We start from the raw sequence: 25,346 nt of genomic DNA, 5'->3' as shown, positions 1-25,346 counted from the left end.
TTTTTTTTTTTTTTTTCTTTTCCAACCTCACAGGTTTTTTTTTCCATGCGTGCATAATACTGTGATCTCTTAGCTTCATTTTGCGGGGAGGTGAAATGACGATAGCGTGGGCTTATTCAAAGGAGAATTGTGAAGGGGAGGAATACATGGACATCCCTGAGATGTGGAGTGACTCACAGAATCTTAAATGGTAATGACCTGAAAATAAGTCCATGGTTTGCTGGGCCCAAAGCAGGAATGGCACAGCAGAATGGCATGGTAGAGGAAAGCTGTTCACAGGGTTCTCAGAAAGTGCAGAGAGAACAGAAGAACCAGGGACAAGAGTATACTTTTCCAAGTAATATCCGTGTGACCTATTCATTTTGACTAGACCCTCTCTGACGGTGAGACTTCCAGAGGATATTTCAGATATAAACACCATTTAAAATATGCATCTAATCTTGGCTCCTCGATGAGGTAAAAGATGGCACAGCCTTCATGGCATAAGAACAGAAAGATTCTAACAAGAAAAGTTAATAAAGAATTGTGAAAGGGCAGGAAAGGGGAGGGAAGGAAAAGGAAGGGAAAAAATCCTTCCTGATGAGAAGACCGAGTCTCAGAAAGTTTTAGCCACTGTCTGAGAGCTGATTCCAGATATTCTGAATCCAGATGTGAATTAACAAAACATGCAATTTAGTTTTTAATTTTTGCATCAAAAAATTTTAAACCAAGAATTTTAAGACTAGTGAGACTAGGAGGCACAACTCCCACCTCCCCTGAAGACAGAGGAGAGGGACAAGCTCAATAATCCCACCAGGCATCTGCCTGGAAGGCAGGAGGTCCTGAGTTTGATCCCTGGTACTAAAAAAGAAAAAAAAATCCCACCCAATATAACCATCCACCTTCATAAGCCAACAGTAGAATATTTTTATAGTAACATCTGTATTAAAGGATTACACATTTCATTCTGCTGTCATTCTTCATCATGACAACTATTTCATCAAATACCAGAACTATTCAGAAAAAAGCTTCTGTCTCATGTTCAAGTTTAACTACAGGCTCAAAGATTAAGCAAAAAAGTATACAACTACATTCTACAAGTTAGTCAAGAAAAAAAGACAGAAAGGAAATAGACCAGAATATAACTATGAAAATGCCTAACTCTATGTAGTTGAATCACAGACAGATGGCATTTTTATGTCTGTACTTTTTTCTCTCGTGCCTTTGTTTTCTTAAATGAGCTTGAATGAGTTGTTTAACTGGATAAGAAAAACAAAATATATACATTAACTTCAGGAAAGTGAGAGAACTGAATAAAGCACCCTGTCCTTTTCTGAACACACAGATCTACATCACTGCAGCTTCTCTGTCACCTTATAGACTAGATGAGGTTCCCCGGCGTGTTACCATCCCCAAAATACATGTTGATCTGAGTGGCAGGATCCTCTGCACTAGTACATACCTAGTAGACCTCTGTCAGGTGAGTGAATCCATAGTATATTCTATTTCCCTTCACCTACTCTTCCTCCAGGTCTGTCAATTTAGAGGATGATGCTCAGGTGAATGATATTTCCTGGAAGAGACTATACAATTAATTACCCTTATAACCTCAAAAATCATATTTGAAATCAAATCTGTACAGGTGACAAGTAGAGGGTATAAGAAGTGGCACTCTCCCCAGGTTCTTAATTATATGCTATATATCAAACTTCTCCCAAGCTCTGAAAATGTCCCATTTAACATTCTACACTTGGCTTTCAATTCCAAAGCCTGTAATGGAGATTGTATTAGTGAAACATTTTTCTGATATTTTTTACTTACTTGTTCCTCATTTTTACCCTTCAATTTTGTTTTATCTACTCCCTCATTCCCGCTTATGCCATTATGTACTGACTACAAAAATTTAGGGGAAGGGGCTAGGGATTTAGCACAGTGGCACTGCGCCTGCCTCACAAGTGCAAGGCCCTGAGTTCGATCCCCAGTACCAAAAAAGAAAAATATTGGGGGGAAGCCTCACAATTATTTAAATCCAAATACCTTCATTGTACTAACTAAGGAATGCATATTTAGTGGCAAATGTACAATACAGAGCACAGGTATACTGAAGTGACAGACAGAGCCACCGCTCAGACTGTCCCTCCTCACGAAGACAAGCATCTTGAGCTACACACTGGAGACCAATAGGTATTGCATAATTGAAATCTTGTTTTAAAAGTGTGTGTGTGTGTGTGTGTGTGTGTGTGTGTGTGTGAATACAAGTTTACATACCCACAGAAGAAAGCCAGTCACAAAGGATATACACAGAACAGAAAATAATAATTAGCCCTTTATGGGATAAAGTAGAAAAGCCAATGGGCTAAGGAGACAGAAATTTTACTTCTTCTTTCATATAATTCAGATAAATAAGATGATGGAATTGTGAAGGAATTATCATTTTTATGTTTTACCTTTTTCTCAAATAAAAAGCATGTAAATGCAGGCATATAAATGGGCTCCTTGTCACCACTCTTTCACTCTTACCTTTCTTGTCTTGTCTCCTATTCTTCTTCCTCCTCCAGCAATCCCCCAGAATTCATTCTCCAAAGCTTCTCCCCTGGTCCAGATGCCCCAAAGAGGACACTCTGGGTTGCAGGTAGTGGAAAATGCAATTCAAATTGACTTGGACAATAAAAAGGTTTTGTGCTGCACACTTCTGGGAGGTCTGCCAATTGGGAGGACTTCTAAAACCAATAAATTTCATTCTTTCTATCTCTGTTCTTCCTGCCGTGGGTCAGCACCATCCTAAGGTAGGCCCCTTCCCTACACAGATCCAACAGACAATACAGTTCTAGGCTTCATGTTGGACAGTATTTCATCCAGAGGAAGAGCGAGGCCTGGCTTCTCCTGGTCTCCTCGCTGACAAAGACAGGGCCACATGTCCACTCATCTCACCAACTGCTGCGCCCGGGAAAATGCACAGGCTGATTGGTCCAAACACCCTGTCTTAAGCCAGTCACATTGGCCAGGAAACACATATTAACCCTGATTTAAACAAGCTCACAGATTGGGGAAGGGGATGGGTGGCAGTGAGATGCCTCCCTAAGAAAGGAGAATAAAAATGTAGGTGCAATTGGGAAGAGGAAAGGGAAAATTAGTGCTGGAGACACCAACAGAAATGGTTCCCACACGCACTCAGGTCCTACATGAAGAATCCTAGATTTCTCTCTCCTCTCAGCATCTGCTCAGTCCTAAAATAATGTCAAATCCATTTCCTTAATTATCACAACGTTTGTGTGCACACAGTTACTCTTATCTCAAAGTCACAATCCTTTATTTGAATAATTCAAGCTCTGCTCTTCACGTGTATCTCCAATTCTGGGCTTGCCCTTTTGAAGCCACCTTTTCACCAGCCATGACAAGTAATTATCCTAAAAGCAAACTGAACTATGCCACTCGCCTACTCGGAACACGTCCATGGCTTCCCGCTGCTCTCAGACTCGTTGGAGTTTCCCAGTGGTAGAGACCTAGGTGAGCCGGCCCATCCTAGGTCACTGGCTCACCTCCCCCCACATCTACTTCACACCCTCACCAGCCTCACCTGCTCCCAGAGGGCTCCCTGAATGTGCCAGGCTGTGTCACAATTCGGCACCATTCCTATGTCTGTTTCTAATTCTCTTGCCCTTCAAAATGACCAGTTCCTTTTCCTACTTCAAAATCCAGATCCCCTAACCCAACTCATTCCCAGAAGAAATGATTAATCCCTTATTTGTGTCACTTTTGCATCTAGAGCAACTTTAATGTGAGGACTTGCTACCACCGGCTTCACTTGTTTTCCATCTGCCTCTTACTCTACACCATAAAAACATCAATTTTATTTCTACCTGTACTAAATACAGGTTAAATGCTAATTAACAAATGGAAGAAATGAAAGTGTGAAACAAGGATAGAGACATAGGATGAATACACAAATGTATGGAAGTAACAGAAGTTAAATTCAAATAACGTGGCCCTCATGAATGTCTTCGTGTCTTAGTCACTTTCCTCAGCACTGGGACAGAATATACAACATGACTTAGAGGAAGATGGGTTTATTTTGTGTTTTTGTTTGTTTTCAGCTCTCTTTTTTTATTAATTCATGTTTGCATCACATAATGATTATATTTCCTGGGCAAGGCGGTACATGTACACATCTCATCTCTCTTTCCACCCCTTTCCCTTCTCCCTCCTCTCTGCCTCCAACTCTTGATCCCCTTTCCATTTGAAAAATATCTACCTCCCTTCTTATTATCTGTCTTTTGTTTTGCTCTTTATATTTTGGGTTTCTCATGTAAGAGAACCATATGATACTTAAGCTTGTGTATCTAATTTATTTCATTTAACATTATGGTCTCAAGGTGCAACCATTTTCCTACAAATGATGGAAATTTATCCTTCTTTATGGTAGAATAGTACTCCACCATGTATAAATACCACATTTTCTTTACCTATCCATCTGCTATGGACATACAGGCTGCTTCCAAGATTTAGCTGTTATGAATTGTGCTACAGGACAAGTTTATTTTGGCTTACAGATTCAGAGATCTCAGTCCATGTATGGTCAGCCAGCTCCCAAGCAGAAATGGCATGGTAGATGAGCCTGGCCAGAAAAGCTTCTCACATCAAGGTGGCCAAGAAACAGAGAGAAGGGAGGAGCTAGGGAGGGAGATCTGCCCTTCCACGTCACACCCCAGTGATCTGCTTCTAACCAGGCCCCACACCCTAGCAGCACATTTAACTACTGAACCCATCAACTGATGAATCCACTGATGAATATAGTGCTCCGTGATCCAATTACTCTCCAGACACATGAGGCTTTGGGGAGACATTTTTTATCTAAACCATGATGCTTGATAAAAAAAAAAAAGTCACTTCCCAAGGTAACTCTTTTCGGGCATGCGGCTCTGTTTTGCTTAAGGAGTTGTACAAAACGATTAGAGCCATCAGTCAATGTAGTTTCAATGAAATTGAATTTCCAAGAGGGCCAGCAACAAGCTCAGCACAGAAAGGACAAGGGGATGAATAAATTAAACCAAGCACACAGGGTTCTGACCCTCAGGAGTAAAGCCAGCCTTACAGAATCGGGATGTTGGTAAAGAAACTTCTAAAGATGGCTCTACCCTTTCCCTGAGAGAACACTGCAGAACAGATGTCCCACTTCTACATCCTTGTGTCTTTGGGAGAGGGAAACACCAAACTGCTATGGCCATTAGTACTCTCCTATAGAAAAGGTATCCTTGAAACTGCTTAAGTCCCTTTAAAACGCTACGATGATTTCTCAGGCCTCAGACATCAGCAACTTGAGCCTGTCACAAAACATTCATATGCGACATGAGCCAAGCCACTTGTCAGGCTCCTCTCCGCAAAGATAATTCCTGTCTTCACTATCCCTCCACAGAAGCACTTCGAAACCTGTTCATCATTTCGCTTGAGCTTCTGTACTCACTCTCCACACCACCCTCAAGTAACACCGAATTTCACTGAAGCTCGGGGAGGTGCAGGCAGTGATGTGGAGACCCATCAGAGAGGGCCCTGTCCTGGGGCTTCTCTACTTGCCGCTGATAATAGGCAACTAAGGGTTTCATTTCCGGATCAGCTTTGAGGTCTCCAGTTTGCAAAGAACACTCGTACTTAACTCACACTTAGGAGCTGAAACCACAGTGAGTCCTTAGCAATGTGTACTGTGCAGATCAGGAAACTGAGACTCAAGTGAGGGAGATGAATTCTGTGGTTTCCCAGAAAACTGATGCTGGAAGAAGGAGAGTGGAATCCAGGGCTTTGGGCCCAAGAAGTTCAAATCACAGACAGGTCGAAAGACGGACAGATGGACAGATTGCAGGATGAAAAGAAGGAATAGAAAGACCTAGGAGGCAACTAAGAGGCATCTTGCATCAAAAGCTGAATCAATATCCTCCCAAAGCTATGCTATTTCATGGTTCCAAAATGTGAAGTCAGAACCCACCCAGCCACCTCAGAATAACCTGCCATGCCTCACCTCAGAGAAAAAGAAACTGGTTGGTTCAAAGTCCTTGTCAACTTGGAGGAAGGAGTGAAAACTGAGTGTGTGCACTCTATACATCAAGAACACCAGGTTCCCTATCAGCCCCTCTCTGGTCCCTAACTCTGCAATGGAAAAAGTTGCTAAAACTTGACATTCACAGGTTGATCCAGGGACATCAGCCACAAGGACACCCTCTCTGGCCTGCAATAAAGGCTCGCTATTGGTACACCACAGTGATCAGCTCCTTGGTCAGACCTTCTACAGAGGCCAGGGGGGAATGAATTACTCACAGAAATCTCCTACACCTTTATTCATACACATAGTGAATACCTACCGCATGCCAGGCACAGTTTTAAGTCCTCATAGCACAATAAATAAATAATAAATAAATAAATGCCGAATCCCCCACCTTCTGACCTCTTGAGTTTACATCAATGCGGAGTGAAAGCAGACTATTAGCAAGAAGTATAATAAAATTCATAATATAGGTGAGAAGTGCTAAGGAAAAAGAAACAAGCAGAGACTTAACTGACCCTTCTCGTGAGCGCCCCCGAAGATGAAGCATGGACAGATGGAAGTGGGCACTTTGCAATACTAAGTGAGGTATCAAGAGAGAAAGCTTACTAATTTTCCTGGCCTATTCAGCTCCAGCTTAATCTAGCTCTGACCAGCAAATGCCCACTGGCTACTTTTAGCACCACCTTTCCCTCTCAAGAGGGTTGCTTTGGACACTAGGGTCGCCTTACCAAAAAAAACAAAAAAAAATGTTTTTAAGACAACAAGGAAGTGAGGAAGTTTGCCATGCAGGGATCTGGAGGAAGAACAAGGAGACCAGAGCAGGACATGAAGTAGAACAAAGAACCAGAAGGCAGCTGTGTGCCTGACCTGTGTGAGGAAAAGAAAGGAGCAGGAATTGGAGCTCAAGGGGGCATGGTGGACGGTGAGATTTATGTGATCATGAGGCCCCATGGATCCTTACAGTGAAGGCTGTGGTTTCACTAAGATAAAGGAACTTGGAGGATTCTAAACAGAGGAGGGGTGGAATTCAATTCTGATTGCAAATGGGCCACTCTGAGTGCCATCATGATAGCAAGACAAGTCGGTGAGAAGAGGGTTGACCAATTCAGAAGTTCCCATAATAATTCTAGAGGGAGAAGAAAGTTGCTTGACCAGGAGGCAGCAGTGAGGGTGATGAGAGTGGGTGCACTGGGACTGTGTTCTGAAGACAGTGCAGACATTTGCTGAAAAGTTCAATGCTAGCTGTGGAGAAGTAGGGGAGATAGGAGGACTGGTATAGTCTAGACAGAAAGGTACAAGAGTGGAGCTGCCATGGTCAGACAAGACTGAGGGTGGAGCAGTTCTGGAAGCTCAGGAGCTCAACTGTAGACAAGTAGAGTACGATCTGTTTTATGCAAAAGAAGAAATGTCATGCAGTTAGATATTGTGTTCAAGAGCTCTAGAGGGAGATTTGCACTAGATATACAAATTTGGGAGTCAACAGCATGGAGAAGGTCTTCAAAGCCATGTTTACCAACAACAAACATCTGGAGAAATTACATAACAGCTGCCTATCCATTACTCCATCCTGTACATGCTCCCATTAAAAACCTCATATCCTTGAGCCAGACCCCACTAGAAGACCAGAGAGTCACAGATACAGGGCACTCAAGAAGTATGAGCACCTCTGGAAACAATTCCTCTCCACGACATTCCAAGGACTTCCTGAGGACTTGCATTAAAAACAAGCAGCTGGTTAGGGAAAGGGTCAGGCATAGAGTCAAAAAGCCTAGAAGCAGAATCTTGGCTCTGTCATCAGAGTGACTCTTTAGGCATGTGACCTTGGACATGCCACTCAACTTCTTTTAGGTACAGTTCCCTCACACATAAAATGGTAATAATATGTCTGCCTCATAGATTTCTGGTAAGTACTATGTCAGCTTTTCACTGCTACAACAAGATAACTGAGAAAATCAACTTAGAAAAGAAAAGGTTTATGTTGGCTTATGGTTTCAGAGGTTTCAGTCCACGGTTAGCTGGTTCCACTGCTCTTGTCCTGAGGTGAGACAGAGCATCATCAGACTGAAGGGTGTGATGCAGGAAATCTGCTCACCCCATAGTGGCTGGGAAGCAGAGTAACGGTTATTAAAGGCCAGGGACAAGATACACCTTTCAAGGCCCCTCAGCCTCAGTGGCTTTCTTCCTCCAACTAGGCTGTGCCTCCTTAGCTTTCCTCCACCTCCCACTAACACCATCAGTTGGACTAAACCTTTACAGGTTATGTAAGACACAAACTGTAACAACAGCAAGTGACACAATAAAGAGCCTAGCACAGCACCCAGGAAAAGCAAATGCTCAGCAAATATCAGCAAAAAATTACCATGTTGTTGTTATTGTTGTTGTTGTTATTATTATTATTATTATTATTCACATATGACTTTTTGGAATTCCTGAGAGGTCCTTTAAAATACAAGAATTAAAAAAACACACTTTATTTAGAGAGTGGTCCTGGGAGATACTGGTCATGGAGAAAGGAGGAAATACATGGAGGAAAAGAAGTAAAGCCTAACTAAAGCCAAGCCTTCACTAAAGTCTAACCCGACTGTGGTGTTACACCACCCAGAGGACAAGGGAGCACACCAACTCCTGTGCCCCAGGGTGAACTCCGGGGATTGGGGAGCGGGTGGTGCAGGCCTTTGCATCTTTGAGGAAGAGCTGCAGCTGCAAGTCCAGGGATCCTAGAGGCCCCTTACATATGCTGGCATCTGCTACAGCACTCTCACTACAGTGGCTCTGAGGTCTCACACTGGGACAATTCACCTGATTGCTCTGAGCCTCAGTTTTCCATCTATGAAATGGCAGGAACAACAACTCCTTCGCAGACTGGCTTGAGGATGTCACAAAATCATGTTTGTCAAAGTGCCTGGCATGACACCTGCCACAGAGAATTTCAGTCTCCTTTCTGCCTTTCCTCTCCCTCCCATCCTCTTCCCACAGAAGAAATGTTGGCTTCCTCACAGGCCCTTTCAGAGGTGACTTTTTTGGTTTATGACATTCTCTAGCTGCAGAGCCGCCTTCCCTGGAATATGCTCAAGGCGTTGATAATGATCTCTGTAAATATTCCTTTCTGATGGAGGAAGTGGAGGTGCTTGAGAGCGAAAATGGCAATTTGTGTCCCCGCTGTGTGTTTAACTCTGTTGCTATGGTTTATCACACCACCAAGTCAAGACCCCTGGGGCCAGGGATGTGGCTCAGTGGCACTGCACCTGCCTGGCAGGTGCAAGGTCCTGAGTGCGATCCCTGGGGCCAAAAAAAAAAAAAAAAAAAAAAAAAAAAAAAAAAAAAAAAAAAAAAAAAAAAAAAAAAAAAAAAAAAAAAAAAAAAAAAAAAAAAAAAAGGACCCCTGAGCAAATAGGTCAAGATGAAGCACTGCTGTGGCATGGGCATGGTGCTGCCAAAGAAGCCCATCCCTCCTGCCCTCCCCTGCATAAAAAGAGCCCCAGTGCCCCACAGGAAGCCATTTGCCTGGTGCAGCCCACCAACCCATACAGCCATGCAGGCTCGGCCTGGAGACAAGTGCTTATGTGTGAGTGAGAAGCCCCCAGAATACCAACAAGCAGGGCCGTCTGCACGCCAGGAAACCCCCACAACAGCCATTTGTTCAATGTCCTGGGAAAACTGAACACCAACTGAGGCTGCACGGAGGCACCCAGCAGCCAGAATGAATCTGAAAGAAGGTGACCACGCTTGGGCCGGACCAGGCTTGGTACTGATACACAAATGAGACTGGCTGATTAATAATCACTCTATTTAGAGTTAGCAACAGTCCCAATGGGGGATACCCTGCCACACTCAAAGGCACCCACTGGTATGGAGAAGGCATAAGAAAAATAAAATTAGGGGACTTCTGTATATGGGACTGTGTTCCAAATCACACACAGGGCATCCCATTGATTTTTCTTAACACCCTGGAAAGTAGCACTGTTTTCCCAATTTTACTGGTAAGAGAACTGAAGCTTGAAGAACTTACCAATATTTTGATCATAGCGATAAAGCCCGTCCAATAGGTGAGCTGGCACTCACTCATCCACCAAGCTTGCCTCACAGGAGTAATACTTTGTTGATCTCCAGTGTTTGCATACACAGGATTTAACGTGATACAAACTGTAATAACTATGTTTCAAAACCAGGAGAGGGGTCACCTTTGGCACAGTAGGTGAGGTGACACCTGGGGACTTTAGGAAAGTGGTCTTGCTTTGCTTCCTGGCCTTGGTGTTGGTTTCAAAGGAGGGTTACCTCATGATAACAGTTCACCAAAAGAGATGACACTTAGTGACCAGTTTATTTTCTATATATGTGTAATACTAAGGAAGGGAGCAAAAAGTCATGGCTCTGGCCAGCCGCCCACTTTATAAACAAAGCTTTATTACAATATATCCACACTTGTTTGTTTATGCACTGTCCACAGCTACTAATCTGAGCCGGTATAGAAAAATTTTATTGAGCCCTTGGACACTGTTTACAGGATGTAACTTGATCTGGGCACATGAGAAATCTATCATTCTGCTTGTGTTTTTGTTACCAAACATGGAAATCAGTTTGCAAACTTTAAGCATACAACAAATGACAGGAGGGAAAAAGTGCTTCATGTTTACCTTGACATGTTCATTGAGGAATTCGTAAACTATTGTTATAAAAACATATGTAGCCAGGTGCGGTGGCACACACTTGTAAACCCCGCTCTCTGGAAGGCTGGGGCAAGAGAATCACAAGTTCAAGCCAGCATGGGAAACTTAGAAAGATCCTGTCTCAAAAAAAAAATTTTTTTTTTTTTAAGGCTGGGAATATAGCTCAGAACTTCCCAGGTTCAATCCTCAGTGCCACACAAAAAAAGGCAAAAACATAATTTAATAAGAAGATAACCTGAAGATAAACAGAAAACAATTCAGACCAAAGGGAAAGACAGGTATCACAGCAATCACCTACTGTGGCCGCTTAGTAAGACTGCACTCAGATTCCTGGACGCTGAAGTAAAACTGAGACATATGCAGCACAAAAGCTCGCCGAGTCTGGACACCAAGCCAAGCTTCACGTAGCCCCGGCACAGTCCAGAGAACATCCAAGCCCACGTGCACACTGAAAGCTGGCTGCTCTTGATAAAAAGCACCTTTACCCCATTTTTCACGCAAAAAAGCAACTCATTTTTTGCTCTGATGGGCAAAACCTCCCTCAGGAGCCTACCCCTCGCCAACTGCCATGTGGCAGTGCCCATTCCCATCTGGGCAGCCTGGCACTGATCTCAGCAAGCTGAGCAGAGGGCCCCAGGAGGGTCCTTCGATCATGGCTCCATCACAATGACCTACTTGGGATTAGAACAACATTTGAGAGTATAACTGTGCTTTGTGGGTCATAAATATTGCGCAGATGTTCCTTATTTACACAGATTCAGTAGATTATTATGGCGACATTACCATGCTAATATGGTGATTCCTGCTTTCCAAACTGGAAGGCAGGAAGCAGGGAGATGTAATTAAACAAGCATGGTGCTCATTTTGGGTGTTGTTCAATAAAACAAGACAAAATAAAAACACATACTGAAACACGTACTCAATTTTATTCCACAAACTGACACTTGATGGTAGGAGTTAAACTTTTCATAATATCATTTGTAGGGATGGAAGGCAAATGATTCATAACAACAGTAGTAAGAGCTGGCATTGAAGGCAAGCTTACTATATGCTTTATACACGTATCGACTGTCTTAATCCTCAGAACAACCTTATAAAGTGGATTTTATCATTATGCCCCTTTGATAGATGAGGAAACAAAAGCAGAGGTCAGAAATCTTTTAGTGGCAGAGCCAGCAATTGACTCCAAAGTCTTTTTTCTGTTTACAACTATACAACAAGAAAGCAACTCAGAAGATAACAGGTTCCTGCAGAAGCAAAATCTATTTTATGCTGTCCACCTGGGGTCAGAAGCATACATCAAGCAAAGTCTCAAAACAATCTCAGCAGTCCCTGGAAAACACAACTTTGCCTCCAATCTCCAGAGGCAACAAGGAGTCAAGCCTGAAGGATCTGGTCTGGAGCTGCCTCGCTCCCCTCTCTCTCGTTTTCCCTCCCACACCTCCAGTTCAGCCTTCCATGGCTCCAATCCCACTGGAGAGCTTGGCTTTTCATGATGACCCGCTGGGTGCTGGCTTAGCCCAGGCAGCTCTCCCACCCTTTCCTCGGCTCATCACTCATAACCAAGCATCACTGCCTCACAGAACCATCCTGGATGCAGACCAGGGCACTGTCCCCAGAGATGGTCCCTTGCAGCAGCATTAACATCTACCATCCCTGTATAACGACAGCCAGCATGCCCATCTGTTTCCCCAAACCAGATAGTGAGTGCCTTGAGGAGAGGACTGACTCTCCAGGTCTTCCCTGACAGGGGAGCTCCTGGCTGACCCAGAGAGGAAATTCAGCAAGTGCTGGTGGACCAGGGGACCTGTCAAGGGGAGAGAAGAGAGATCTATCTCAGAATGCACAGAGATGCTCCGCCAGACAATCGTGACTAAGATTTGCTGTCAAACAGCATCCCCTTTGCAGTTTCTAAGTCCCAAAATAAACATTTATGGTCAACACTGAGATGGACAGAGTGCTTGCTTTATGACGTTCCACACTACAACACAAATCTCGCTTGGACAGTCATGCTGGCCCCCGATCCCAGGTACCGATCAAATAAGAGTGCTCACATGGTCCAGGCAGTTCAGCTGTGGGGTGCGTGAGGCCGTGGCTAGTCCTGACACATTACATGGACACCTCTGTGTCTCTTGCAGTGGAAAGGTGTCCTCAGGGGCAAAGCCATTCAGCAATGTGTCTCCCAACAGCCCATCTGTCTCATACATGTCCTTGTGATTGTGAGAAAATGGAAGAGGAGAGAAGACAGAGACAAAAACACTTGGGTTCCTCCGACTCTTTTAGGAAATGTGTTACAAAAATTAGCTGCAAATTGAATGTATGAGATTTGGAATATACAAATCTTACACGCTGTAAGAGTTAAGTAGAAGGAGGTGTCTGTGGAGAGAGGAGTTTAAAATTTATGAAATCTTAATTATAGCATAAATGTTTCACTTCCTCACCCCACGAGTACCAATGTAATGTATTCATGATTATTTGCCATTATTTAAAATATTAAAAACAGATTAAATGATGAATAATAAATTTAATTTTGGAAAGTCTTGCCTTAAATCCCAATGTTCTTGGCTTACTGGAAATGACATTTAGGAGATTTGAGTGTTGCTGAGGACAAAGATGCGCTGGCACAGATACAACAGGATCGAGCTAGAGATCCAGCATTCACTTCCACTCATTTGCACAGCCTGCAAACATTTACAGAGCACCCAGCATGCACCAGGGGCTTTCTAGGTGGTGACCAAGAGAGAACTGCTTATATTCAAGGAGTAGAAAAGGAACAGAGCAAGGGATGAAGGGAGACTAACTCTGCTAGTGTTGATGCTATGAACTGATCAATTACCAAAGCAAACGTGGACAGAGAATAAAGGAGAGATACCTGGGCTGAAGTTGTAAAGAAGCATCCCAAGTACAGAGAACAAACAGCAAGGGCAAAGGCCCTGAAGTAGGGACAGGTCTTACTATAAAATAAAGGAAGAAAAGTCCAGTGAGGCTTTTCTTCAGAGACCTTTTTATACAAAGGGCCAAATCATGTTACTTTAGCTTTTGCAGGGCTGACAGTTTCCATTCCAAGGAATGAAGCCCATCATTATAATGTGAAAGCAACCATAGATGACACAGAAATAAATGGCAATGAATTGTAACATTCCAATACAGCATTTATTATAGAAGTTGAAATTAAAATTTCACATAATCTTCATGTGCTACAAAATATTTTTATTTTGATTTATTATCAACCATTCAAAGATTATAAGCTACTCTTCATTCATACGGCCCATGGGACATTGTGTGCTGTCCCCAAAGTTAAACACAATCAACACAATCCAGTGATTGGAAGAAGAGGGATGAAAAGACATTGGGATCAAAATCTCTTAGGCAATAAGCAACAGTTTGGATTTAGAAGTTTATTTATTTATTTATTTAGAAGTGACACTATCTGTTTTGTTTTGTTTTGTTTTGTTTTTGGTATTGGGGATCGAACTTTGGACCTTGCGCTTGCGAGGCCGGCAGCAGCACCACTAAGCTAAATCCCTGGCCCAAGCAATGCTATCTGAAACAGGGGAGGGACCTGGTCTGATTTATGCTTTGTAAAATTACTTTGGCAGTTATGTGCTGTCATCAACTTCCTTGGAAAAAAAAAATATGTCAATAGTCAATGTACACAGTACTCTTGATTAAGGAGTCTGGAGCAAACCACCTTCCCATCAAAAGCTCTGTGGAGCTGCTGATTTCTCTCTGAATTTGAATCACTGGAGGTTTTTACTTTTCTTCAATGTTGATTCTCAGTCCATAATTTTAAAGATTTCCTCCATCACTGAACATGGCCTTGCAGACACAATGCTGGATGATTTATTGCTGACATTTCATAGGTGTCCTTTTGTTTCATTTCCTTTCATAATTCAAGTCATCTGACCAATAACCAATTGAAGTTAACTAGTCAACACTTTCTGTACATCCGACACATTCCATCTTTCCTTCAAACATATTACCATCAGTACTGGCATTTTCACATTTCCATTTTCATTCGTTTTTATAATACAAAACTGAAAAAGTTCTATCACAGCTGTGCTAAGGTGATAGAAAAACCTGGTCTTGTGATTGGCTGACATCAAAGTACAGTGGCAGCAAATGGTTTTGTAAAGTCCAAATTCAATACTTGGGGGTATGGATTGATGATGAAGGAAAGTTTAGATTTGTCCTCCTAATTCTGCCTTATTTGAGACGAAATACAGTTGCGGGATTCGATCCTTTTAGACTTCCACATGTTGACCTGGCCAACCCTCCTGAATTCCAACTCCCACTATCCCATCCTGAGACTACTTTGGCCTTCATATCTGCTCATGCTGCATTTCATATCCTGACATTCAACTTAGCTCAGCTACCCCAAAAGAGGAAATTCCACCATACTGGTGGAATTCTTTACTCATGATATCTTCTGAGCCCTTAAAAATCCAATAGCTATTAACCATTGTGAACTCGGACAAGAGTCAAGGTTGTTTCTAAATCTTGATTCCCTCATCTGTCTTAGGAAATGGATAATGACTACTTTCCGGGGTTATAGTGAAAGGAAGTCACATATGTATTCAAACCCTCTGCAAGACACTTGATATTTTAAAATAAATAGTAATCTCCAGTGTGAGAAACTGAAAGTGTAAATAAGGATTAAAATGAATAATTGATAATGTGAAATAGGAAGAAAAGGTCCAAAGGGCTAAGGGAAGTGGCGGGGGCGGAGGGGTATGGGAAAGGAAAAAATGGAAGCAAAGTCTTTGTAAATAGGGAAGGGTGGAGGAGTTAAAGGGAGGGCAGGGGAGTAGGGAAAAAAATAAGAACCAAGATACATCATTTATAGGAACAAGTTCCCAATGATAAATGTAAATGTACTGTATACCTAAAATATACCAACAAAATAATTTAAGAAATAAGTAAAAATAATCAGATCAATTCTATCAGAATTTTCCATTCTCCTCTTTCCACCCCTCAGATAAGCATCAGCCCTTCCTGTACATGTAGAAACAGAGCCTTCATAGCAAGGCTATGAAGAATGTAAAGCAGGGATTTGAGATGTGGATGGATCTGTGGCATACAGACTCCAAGATGGCCTCCCTGACCCTCGCCTCAGGATGCTCCCACCCTTACACCCTTCTCAGTCCCCTCCCCTTGAGTGTGAGCTGGACTACTGGCTAGCTTCTGAGCCACAGGACATGGTAAAGGCGATGGGAAGCCATTTCAGTGATTAGGCTATGTATGTCTGTGACTTCTATCTGCCAGCAGACCGTCTCCCTTGCTGCGGAGATAAAGCAAACTACTCTGTGACATAAACCTATACAGTAAGGGACTGAGAGCAACTTATGGCCAAGAGCCCCAAGGAGTTAAGGCCCTCATTGCAGTAGTGTGCAAGAAAGTGAATGCTGCCAACAACTCCATGAGCCTGGAAAATAGGCCTTTCCCCAGAGGATCCTTCAGAGGAGATCACAGTCCTGGACAACACCTTCATTGTGGCCTTGTAAGAGATCCTAAAGCCAAGGGCCCAGCTAAGTGATGCTTAGACTACTGAACCACAGAAACTGTGACACAATAAAATGCATGTGGTGTTAGGTGGCTAACTTTGTGATAATCTGCGATACAGCAAGAGTTAGCTAATACAGGACCCAACCTGTCACTTCAGTTTCCGTTTCTCAAGTCACCTTAATCTCAAAGTTATGTGGTGTCAACATTCTGCACGCCTCCAATTGCATTATCATAAACTTCCACAGATTTGAAAGACTAGATTACAGATTGATTTCTTCTAAAAAAAAAAAAATAACAACCCTTTCCTCCAACAGAAGGCTACCAATTGCCAAGTCTTCCTCTATGGTGCAAGTGACAAAGAGGAAGGTCAAACAATGTCAGAGCTGTCTCTTTCTCGGAGGAAGAGAATGATAGCACCTAGCTTGGCGTGCCTCACACGAGGGGTACAGATAGATAGTTCTGCACCACAGGCCTTCCCAGACCACACGGATCACACTGGCACCAAGACAGGGGATGTCCTCTGTTATTGTCTCATTATTTGCTATCAAAATCTCTATTACACAGGAATTTTTCCCCACGCTCGTCTGACTTTCCCATGGAAAACAAGTTAAAAGGTTATTTTTAACTAAGATCAGAAACCTGTTCCCCTGAAGCGTTAGTTCAAGCAAATGCAAAGAAGACAGAAAAGGGAGGAAGAAGCATTCCTCTCTAGGGAAGCACATCCCGGCGTAACTCAGGCCAAGCTTGTGAGCATGTGCCCTGTCACACACTATCCTCTGAGCGCCACCACGGCCTCGCTCCCCGCTCCCACTGGCCTGTGTTCCTGAATCTGCGTCCCCTCCCACTTGCTTGTCTACCATGCCTTCCCTCAAGAAGACTCGACTTTGTAACAGCAGAGCTTTCCAGAGAGCTATAGTTTACCCTTTAACTCAGTTACAAACTGCTCCAAACACCTTAAGCCAAAGTTTCCTAGGTTGATAAGTAACATGCTTAACATCAGGCACCCAAAGGAACATATATACAAAGCTCTTGAAAATGTTCCTTAAACTTCCCAGCTCTCTCCCATGATAGCAGGGGGTCATGGTGTGCACCCTGTAAACAGCAGGTGTTAGGCTTTGCCTTAACCCTTAGTTCCTGTATGGCCTTGGGTTGGTCCTTTAATCCATCTAATACCTAGCCTCCTATCTGCAAAAGGCCACAGCTCTCATGAAAAGCAAGTATTAAGTGGAATGATATGCCTGAAAATAAAGCACTATGGAAATAGAATCACTGGGATTAGAGAAAACAATTTGGGCTTTTTTTATAACTCAAGGTTATCTATAAAAAAATAGTTATTATATTGGGAGCCCGTGCCCTTTTTTCCCACTGACATCATAATTGTCATGACTGCCACGACATCTGCAGCTAAGCAATAAGCAGGACCTCTGGAGGTTTCAGAAGAGCACAGCAGCCCCTGCCTACAGATGGGCAGTCGAACTCTGGCAGCTCTGCGTGCTGAGTTCACGGAGATTTCAGTACAGCTTCACTTGGCTTTCCTTCCTCTTCTAGTATTCGGACCACTGCACCTTTTATTTACACTGTGAGACCACGGACAGCGGGTTTCCTTCCTTCTAAACCTTCTGAGCCTAAGAAATGGGATAAAAATTTAGTAAAAGTTTTGGATAAAACTTCTGTAAAGCAAGGTAAGAGCCACTGGCCACTGTGGAAGAGTCCGGGGGGATCTCCCTTGGAGAAAACACGAGAGCTATGTGTGTGCTCAACATTTTTTTTTCTTCTCAGAGGTTCCTCAGCTTCTTGCTAGGTTCTGCACAGTGCACTAGAAGGCAAGCCTGCTAAACAGCAGGGACCTAGATGAAAAGAAGATGGCAGTTTTACACAGTGTCAAGTGTACAGTTACCATTCACTGTCTCCAAATAGGGCCTTAGCTGGTGTCTACCTACAGACAGAAACATGTGTCTGCACATCTAATAAAACAATGAAACCACGGATTTATGTGATATGCAGAGGAGATCCTCATTTTAAAATGATGATAATTCTCACACTGTTATTCACCATTTGGCATATGTTACTGCACATCGTGCTCACAAACATCTTATGGGATAGGCCCTACTGTCACCATTTCTGGGAAAGAAATTAACAGCTCAGAGAGGTTCACTGATTTTTCCCAAGGACACACAGAGAGTAGAAAGATAATTAAGGATCTCAAGCAGTTTGATCCCAGAGCTGATCCAGGTAGGGATGAAAATATCTCCAGAGAGTTGTGAGGCCAAGTCACATTGTCAGCCTTTCCTAATGAAAAATAATAATCCCTAAAACTCCCCCAGATATTGAGACTTCTCATGTGATTCATGCCTGAACTGTCAATTCTTTATAAGATAGTAATATTATAACCACCAGTGCTGCTATTGCATGCCTGGTATTTTATGTGCATCAATTTAAATCCTCATCAGCCCCCTGCTGGGCTGGCAGACTTATTCTCATTGACAGAGAATCTAGGCTCAGAAAGGTATGGGAACATGACCAAGGATACACAGCCAGTTAGTGACAAGAGCTGGGGTTTAATTCAGGTATCTCTGACTCCAATGTCTATTCTCTTTCCAACACATCAAATGACCCAAAATAAAATATACTTAAGAATATACTACTCATGCCAGGTGTGGTGGCGCACGCCTGTAATCCCAGCACTCTGGAGGCTGAGACAGGAGAATCACTGCAAGTTCGAGACCAGCCCGGGCTATACAGTGAGTTCCAGAGCAGTCTGAGCTACATAGTGAGACCTTGTCTCAAAAAACCAAAAAAAAAAGAATATGCTACTCTTGGGCTAGGGATTTAGTTCAGTGGTTCTGGCACCTGCCTTGCGAACGAAAGGACCCAAGTTCGATCCCCAGTACAAAAAAAAACAAGAATAAACTACTCTTTCATGATGTAATGAACTTTAGCAATTCAGATTCTTCTGAATCTTACACAGCTTTGAAATTGAAACAATATCGGTCTAGAAATGAACACAAACTAAATTGAAATGCAGGCTTTGATAGTTGACAGTTATGTGACTTTGTATCGCATAATCTCAATAGTATAGATTGCATTTATTTGTAATAATGGAACTTCACAGGAACTATCAGGATTGAAAGGGATAGCTTTTAAATATTCTTTCCTTAATTCATCATTTACTATTTTCCTTTAAAAAATGGAAATCCTGGTTAAAGTTTCTGATAAACTAGCTATTACTACACAAGAGAGAAGACAGAATATTCAATTTAAGATTAAAATCACTGGAAATTACCTTAGAAATCTCTTACTATCCACTCATTCACGAACAGAAAGTGATCATTATGTGTAGGAATAGTGCAGGGCACAGGCCATCAGCGGTGAAGAGTACAAAGTCCCAATCCTCAAGATACATAAATTCTCATCCAAACGAATCCAAAAACAAAGGCCAAAAGAGACAAGACTACTGTTTCAGAGTTAAGTGCTGTGGCTGGAGATAGTGAAGTTCCCTCTAGGCTGGCTGAGAGGAATACCCACCTCCAGACCAGGGAAGCACCTTGAGTGGCCAGAGGCATCACACAAGGCCTTCGGATGGTTCATTTGTGTTCATAAACCAATGGTTCTCAAATCTCCACATCCCTCAGAATCACCTTTGGGTGAAGGGATGGTTAAAACACAAATTGCTGGTCCCATCCCAAAGGCTGTGACTTCGTGGATCTGGAATATAGCCTGAAATCTGCATCTCTAACAAGTCCCCAAGTGATGTGCTGGAACTCCAGCAACCAAACTGTGAAGCCACTGATGGAACATGGCTCCACCAGAAAGCAGTGAGACAAGGAGAAAGATGAATCCTCACCCCCTCTCCTCTTGCCATGTATCCTCCTACCAGTGCACTCTGCCTGTGAAACAAAATCAGAAATCAGAAGGTAAAGGAGTTGAGGTCACGTAGGTTCCAGGAACTCCAAACAGTACAGAAAAAGACTCCAATAACACAGCTCACACCCCCGGCCCCTTTCCAAATTAAAAAGGATGTTAATGGCTCCCTCTGTTCATCTCCAAGTGCCTTAGTATCCCTTGTGGGTTCCCTTATCTTCAAATCCTCTACCCCATGTGTTATCACTTTGTTAAGATCTCTGGACACATCAGAGTTTAACTGTTTTTTGTCAAGAAAAACATACCACCTTCTTTACAGAGAGATAAACCACCTGGCCCCCAACAGCCTCTCTAGTGGTGATACTGTCAGAAATTAACTAAGAGCTATTCTATTTCTTCCTAAAGAAACATCTCTAAATGTGGGGCAAATATCAGATTGTCCATTTTGCTACACAATTATGAATTGTATATGCAATTTGCAGAACCTGTATAGCACATACAGCAGGATCACTTTGAGCAGAGCTTTGTGGCCCTGGAATAGGCATTAGCATACCCTGGCTTGCCTGGAACATTTCTAGTTTTTCAGTTAGTCACTAAAAATCTCACATCCTTAGAAGCAGTTCTATCCTGGACAAACTAGGACAACTGGTCACCCTAGCTGTGTACTCTTCTGCCTTCTTGGGTTAATGAGGCCTCCCCTGAGTTCCCAGCAGTAATACCACCACCAAGAATGAACAGCACTCACAAGCACTTTCCACAAGCCTGGCCATCTGCTAAATACTTTACATACATCACCTTAACTTCGCATCATCACTCCATAAGCAAGTTCCTTCTATTAGCTTCAATTCACAGATGATCAAAAGGAGGCTCAGAGGTCTCAAGTATCTTCTTCATGGTTGTACAGCTTATGATCTACCCAAGAGCTGACTGCACTCTTACCCTCGATGTGGTTTCCTTCATAACAGAACAAATGGTCCCACCTGCACCAAACTTGATTCCAACAGAAAGATTCAACCTAGACCCAAAAGATATATTAAGGGCTATAAGAGCTTTTTTGTTAATCAGTCAAATTACCTGACACCCACAATTTAAGGAGAAGTTTATTTGGCTCACCGTTTCAGAGGGTTCAGTCCATGGCTGACTGGCTTCAAGGCAGAAACACCGTGGAAGAGCAAAGCAAAAGAGAGCTGCTCACTGCATGGTACCAGAAGTAGAGAGAGAAGGGAGGAGCCAGGGGCCAGAATACAGCCTTCTGGGTTACACCCCAGGTGATCTGCCTCCTTCAACCAGGCCCCACCTCCTAACAGCACATTCAGCTATGATGGAGCCCATCGATGGATTAGTCACCTTCATCCAATCACCTCCAAAAGCCCCACCTCTGAAAATACAAAAGTACTTTTGGAGGACATTTTAGATCCAAACCATAACAGAGACCAAGCCCAAAACCTGCAGTCACAGAGCCAAAATTGAGAGAGGGTCAACGTTTTCTTTATTGTGGGAACACAATGAAAATGCAGAGGTGAAAGGGTGGTAATTGATGCCTTTGGAAATCAGAGATAAAACTGTGCAGGCTCTTATAGCTGAGAATCAGAGAATCTTGCAGCAAAATCTATAATGTTAAATACCTGATATACCTTACAGATTCAAAGGCAATTCCACCTCTTTGCTTGAGCATCAACCTCTCATTTGTAAAACTAGAAAGTAATCAACCTGTCTTAAATTCACATGATCACTATCCTGTGGGTTACATGAACTCAATAAACCATGTTCAGCCAGAAGGCATCTTCTTAGAAGGCTCTGGTTACTGAAGCCCCGAGGTCCAAAGACCAAAGTTTGGGTTTCTGGAATATAGCACTGTCAGCTACTAGGCCCCCTGAGTAGAATCAGCAGCAGCTATCTCTGGGGTGTGACCTCTGCTCCAGGACAGGTGAAGGTGCTTCTCACAGAGTTATCCTTGTATAACACCGGAATATCTGAAAGTCAGTTGTAGGTGAGATGAGGCCTCTCTTTTGCAAAGACTGCCAATCTCTCCTGTACCTCTTTATTTCCATTAAAAAAAAAAAAACTTCTAGCATTCAGCATCACATGGTGGTTAAGAACCTGTACTCTGAAAAGAGATTATATGATACTGTCCTGTCTGCCTCATGGACTCATTACAAGAATTAGACAAAAGCCTTAGAATTCCTTCAAAAGAATTTTCTTAGAAGTTTCTGCAGGAAGACATTCCAAATAGGACCAATTTTTTTCTCATAAGTATGAATTTAGCACAGCAGGTGGCACAAGCAACCCAGAGAAAAAGCAAAAAGTGATGCTAAAAACAGAGATTCCAGCCTTGAGTTGCTTGGGTCCAAGTCCCGGCTCTACTGATCACTATCGGTGTGACCTTGGGCTCATTACTAAACCACTTTGCTCCTTAGTTTGGATGATAATTGTACCCACATCATAAAACTGCCATGGAGAATCCATGAGTGACAATTAGCGAGTGCTTGACAAGTGTCTGGCTCATTATAAATGCTTCAAGTGTGCAGTGATGTTAGCATTCCCTGTTTGGTAGTCGGTTCCTCTCCCACATTTATTCCTAGAGTGTTCAGTTTGGATCCTGCGTGTTCTGCAGACACACCCTGGTGCACCTGTGTTTTTCATAACTTTTGAATCTGGTTCCCTATTATTATCCCTCTACCATCCATCACACCAAATGAACTGACATCTCCTTTTATTTTCTGCTTCCCATTCCAACAGATGCCAAATGCTCTTCTCCTCTGCATACTTCGGGGGTTTAGAAATCTTTATCCCAGGAGAGTGAAAGTCCCTACTGCCACATTCTAATCAGGGCTATTTAATAAAGTCACTGCTAGAAATGAACAATCCTGGAATCCAATTCTGCTTTGTCTTCTAGTCCTGGGGCTTTCACAACTCATTCATTGTAGGCAAATTAGGAATGGAATCAAAAGAAACTAATCAGTTGAGGAAATGTATATTCTTAATACATTTTAACTTCTATCAAAGATCTCAAATGATTTGATTTTCAAGGGAAAAAAACTTCTCTATGAAGTTCTAAAGTCAAAGATACAGAACTGTATCTTTTAAGAAACACAGACATCACCAGGTCGAACCACAGATGGGAAAGGTTCCCAGGTTGTTTAAACATTTAGAAAACTCTGCATTTTCAAATGTGCCTTGCTGAAGATTCAGGTGATCCTTAGGCCAAATGTTGTCCCCTAGAAGACTCCCTGCTATTTCCAGAGAGGCAATGAAGTCTGCTCCACAGAGGTCCCAGGAGGGGAAGTATGTGTGGGAAGCAGGGGGACAGAAGCCCAGCAAGGCACCCTCCCAGAGGCCCCAAGGAGACGGCTGTTCAGATGTCTCCCTGTATCTGTGACACAGTTCTCTACTTTCTTCCTCCTTGCCAGATGCAAACATCCTAGAATTCCCCCAAGGAATCCTCATTACAAACTCTGAAATAAGGCTTTCTACATTTAAAACAAAAAAACACTTGTTTTGAAAAGATGATTGAACAAAACAGTATACATTTAAAATCCCTGTCAATCATACTTTTAATAAATCTTAAAACTCTAAGGGTGTCACTTTTTAAGGGAATAATTTAAATGCAAAAATATTACAAAGAGAAGTGTGATTAACACCTATGTTCTTTCTTATCAAGAATTACTAATTTTAACAAATCTCCTTAAAGTATATTCCTCTTTTCAAAAGAAGTAGAACATTACAGACAAAGGCAAAACATTCTTTAGACAGCATCATAGTTCTATTGCTCCCACACCTCTTCTAAGAGCCTTCCATCTGCTTTGTACACTGCCGTAAACATACAGTGTGAGTCTCAACACTTAGTGATTGTTACATCTTGTTTTCTTCCCACAGAACAGGGGTGACCTGACAGATGCTGAGTTTGGTTCATAAATCAGATGTACCTGATGATTTGTAAATATTCCTTAAATAAATACTCTGATGGTTGACGTACATCATCCAAAATGCTGACATAAAAGGGCAGGAGTGTAGCAAAACTTGGTGGCAATGTACAAGCAAGATTTGGCCAATGTTTATGTTTTAAGAAACTATGCACCCTATAAGTGAGCCAGGAGCCCAAAGGGATCAGGCACATGGACTAAATCTGCTTGAGTCTTCTATGGTCACCTCACTTCTATGGCATACTAAATGAATCAAAAGCTTATAGGAGTTTGGGAGTATACACAATGTTCTACATAGGTTATCTCTGCCAGGTAATCCCATCCAAAACTATGCTGTTGATGTCAGCAGTGAAACAGACATAAAGAACCCACCACAATGACCATATTTTGGATGAGGATCAGAATGCCAAAGTAGGAAACAATGAGTTAAAATGTGCCTGAAACCTAAGAATTTTTGAGGGAGGAGCTGAGTTAGTGAAATGTATCTACTGTTTCTCTCTCTTCAACCCCTGGGACTTGGCTTAGGATAAAAGCTGTCTGAGCCAAAGGCAATGAGCCTAAGGCAAAATCTATAAAATCTTTGTGAGCTAAAGAAGGGGCTGGGGCTAAGTGTGTCCAAAAGAGTTGAAACCCCAAAAGAAGAAAACATCTGAGGTTTGAGCTAAAAAAAAATCTATGGATCACAAAAGAATGTTCACCTATTAAACATCTGCAAAGACAGCCTAGGAAAGGGAAAGATACTAAGGATCCCTAAGCCCCAGGTAAAACAGGTGGCCAGCAGCTTTCCAGGGACACATGATAGCCGCTGAGGTTTTGGAAGTGAGAAGGAGTAAGACTCAAACTGAGAAAGGCTTCCATATTCTCACTAAGTCAACTCAGAAACAAGAGCAATATGGATATAATATACAAAGAAATTTCAATATATACCAAATGTTTTCTATGTAAAAAGAGGTAAAGACAATAAAGGTAAGAAAGCTGCATCTACCTAACTTTAAAAGTGACCAACACCCAGGAAGGACCCAAGGACCCCAGAGGGGGTTTTTTTCAGCTGCCTGCCTGCCTGCCTGTCTAAGAAACAAGAGCTATGGATATAATATACAAAGAAATTTCAATATATACCAAATGTTTTCTATGTAAAAAGAGGTAAAGACAATAAAGGTAAGAAAGCTGCATCTACCTAACTTTAAAAGTGACCAACACCCAGGAAGGACCCAAGGACCCCAGAGGGGGTTTTTTTCAGCTGCCTGCCTGCCTGCCTGTCTGCGATCACCCAGCAGCGTGCGCGCGAGCTCCCGGCCTGCGCGACAACAGACCCAGGAAGGACCCAAGGACCCCAGAGGGGGTTTTTTTCAGCTGCCTGCCTGCCTGCCTGTCTGC

This window comes from Fukomys damarensis, unplaced genomic scaffold, assembly GCF_012274545.1.
Source record: "Fukomys damarensis isolate Sample0158 unplaced genomic scaffold, DMR_v1.0_HiC HiC_scaffold_22, whole genome shotgun sequence".
NCBI lineage: Eukaryota > Metazoa > Chordata > Mammalia > Rodentia > Bathyergidae > Fukomys > Fukomys damarensis.
The sequence above is the reverse complement of the archived record's forward strand: the minus strand, read 5'-3'. Positions refer to the sequence as shown.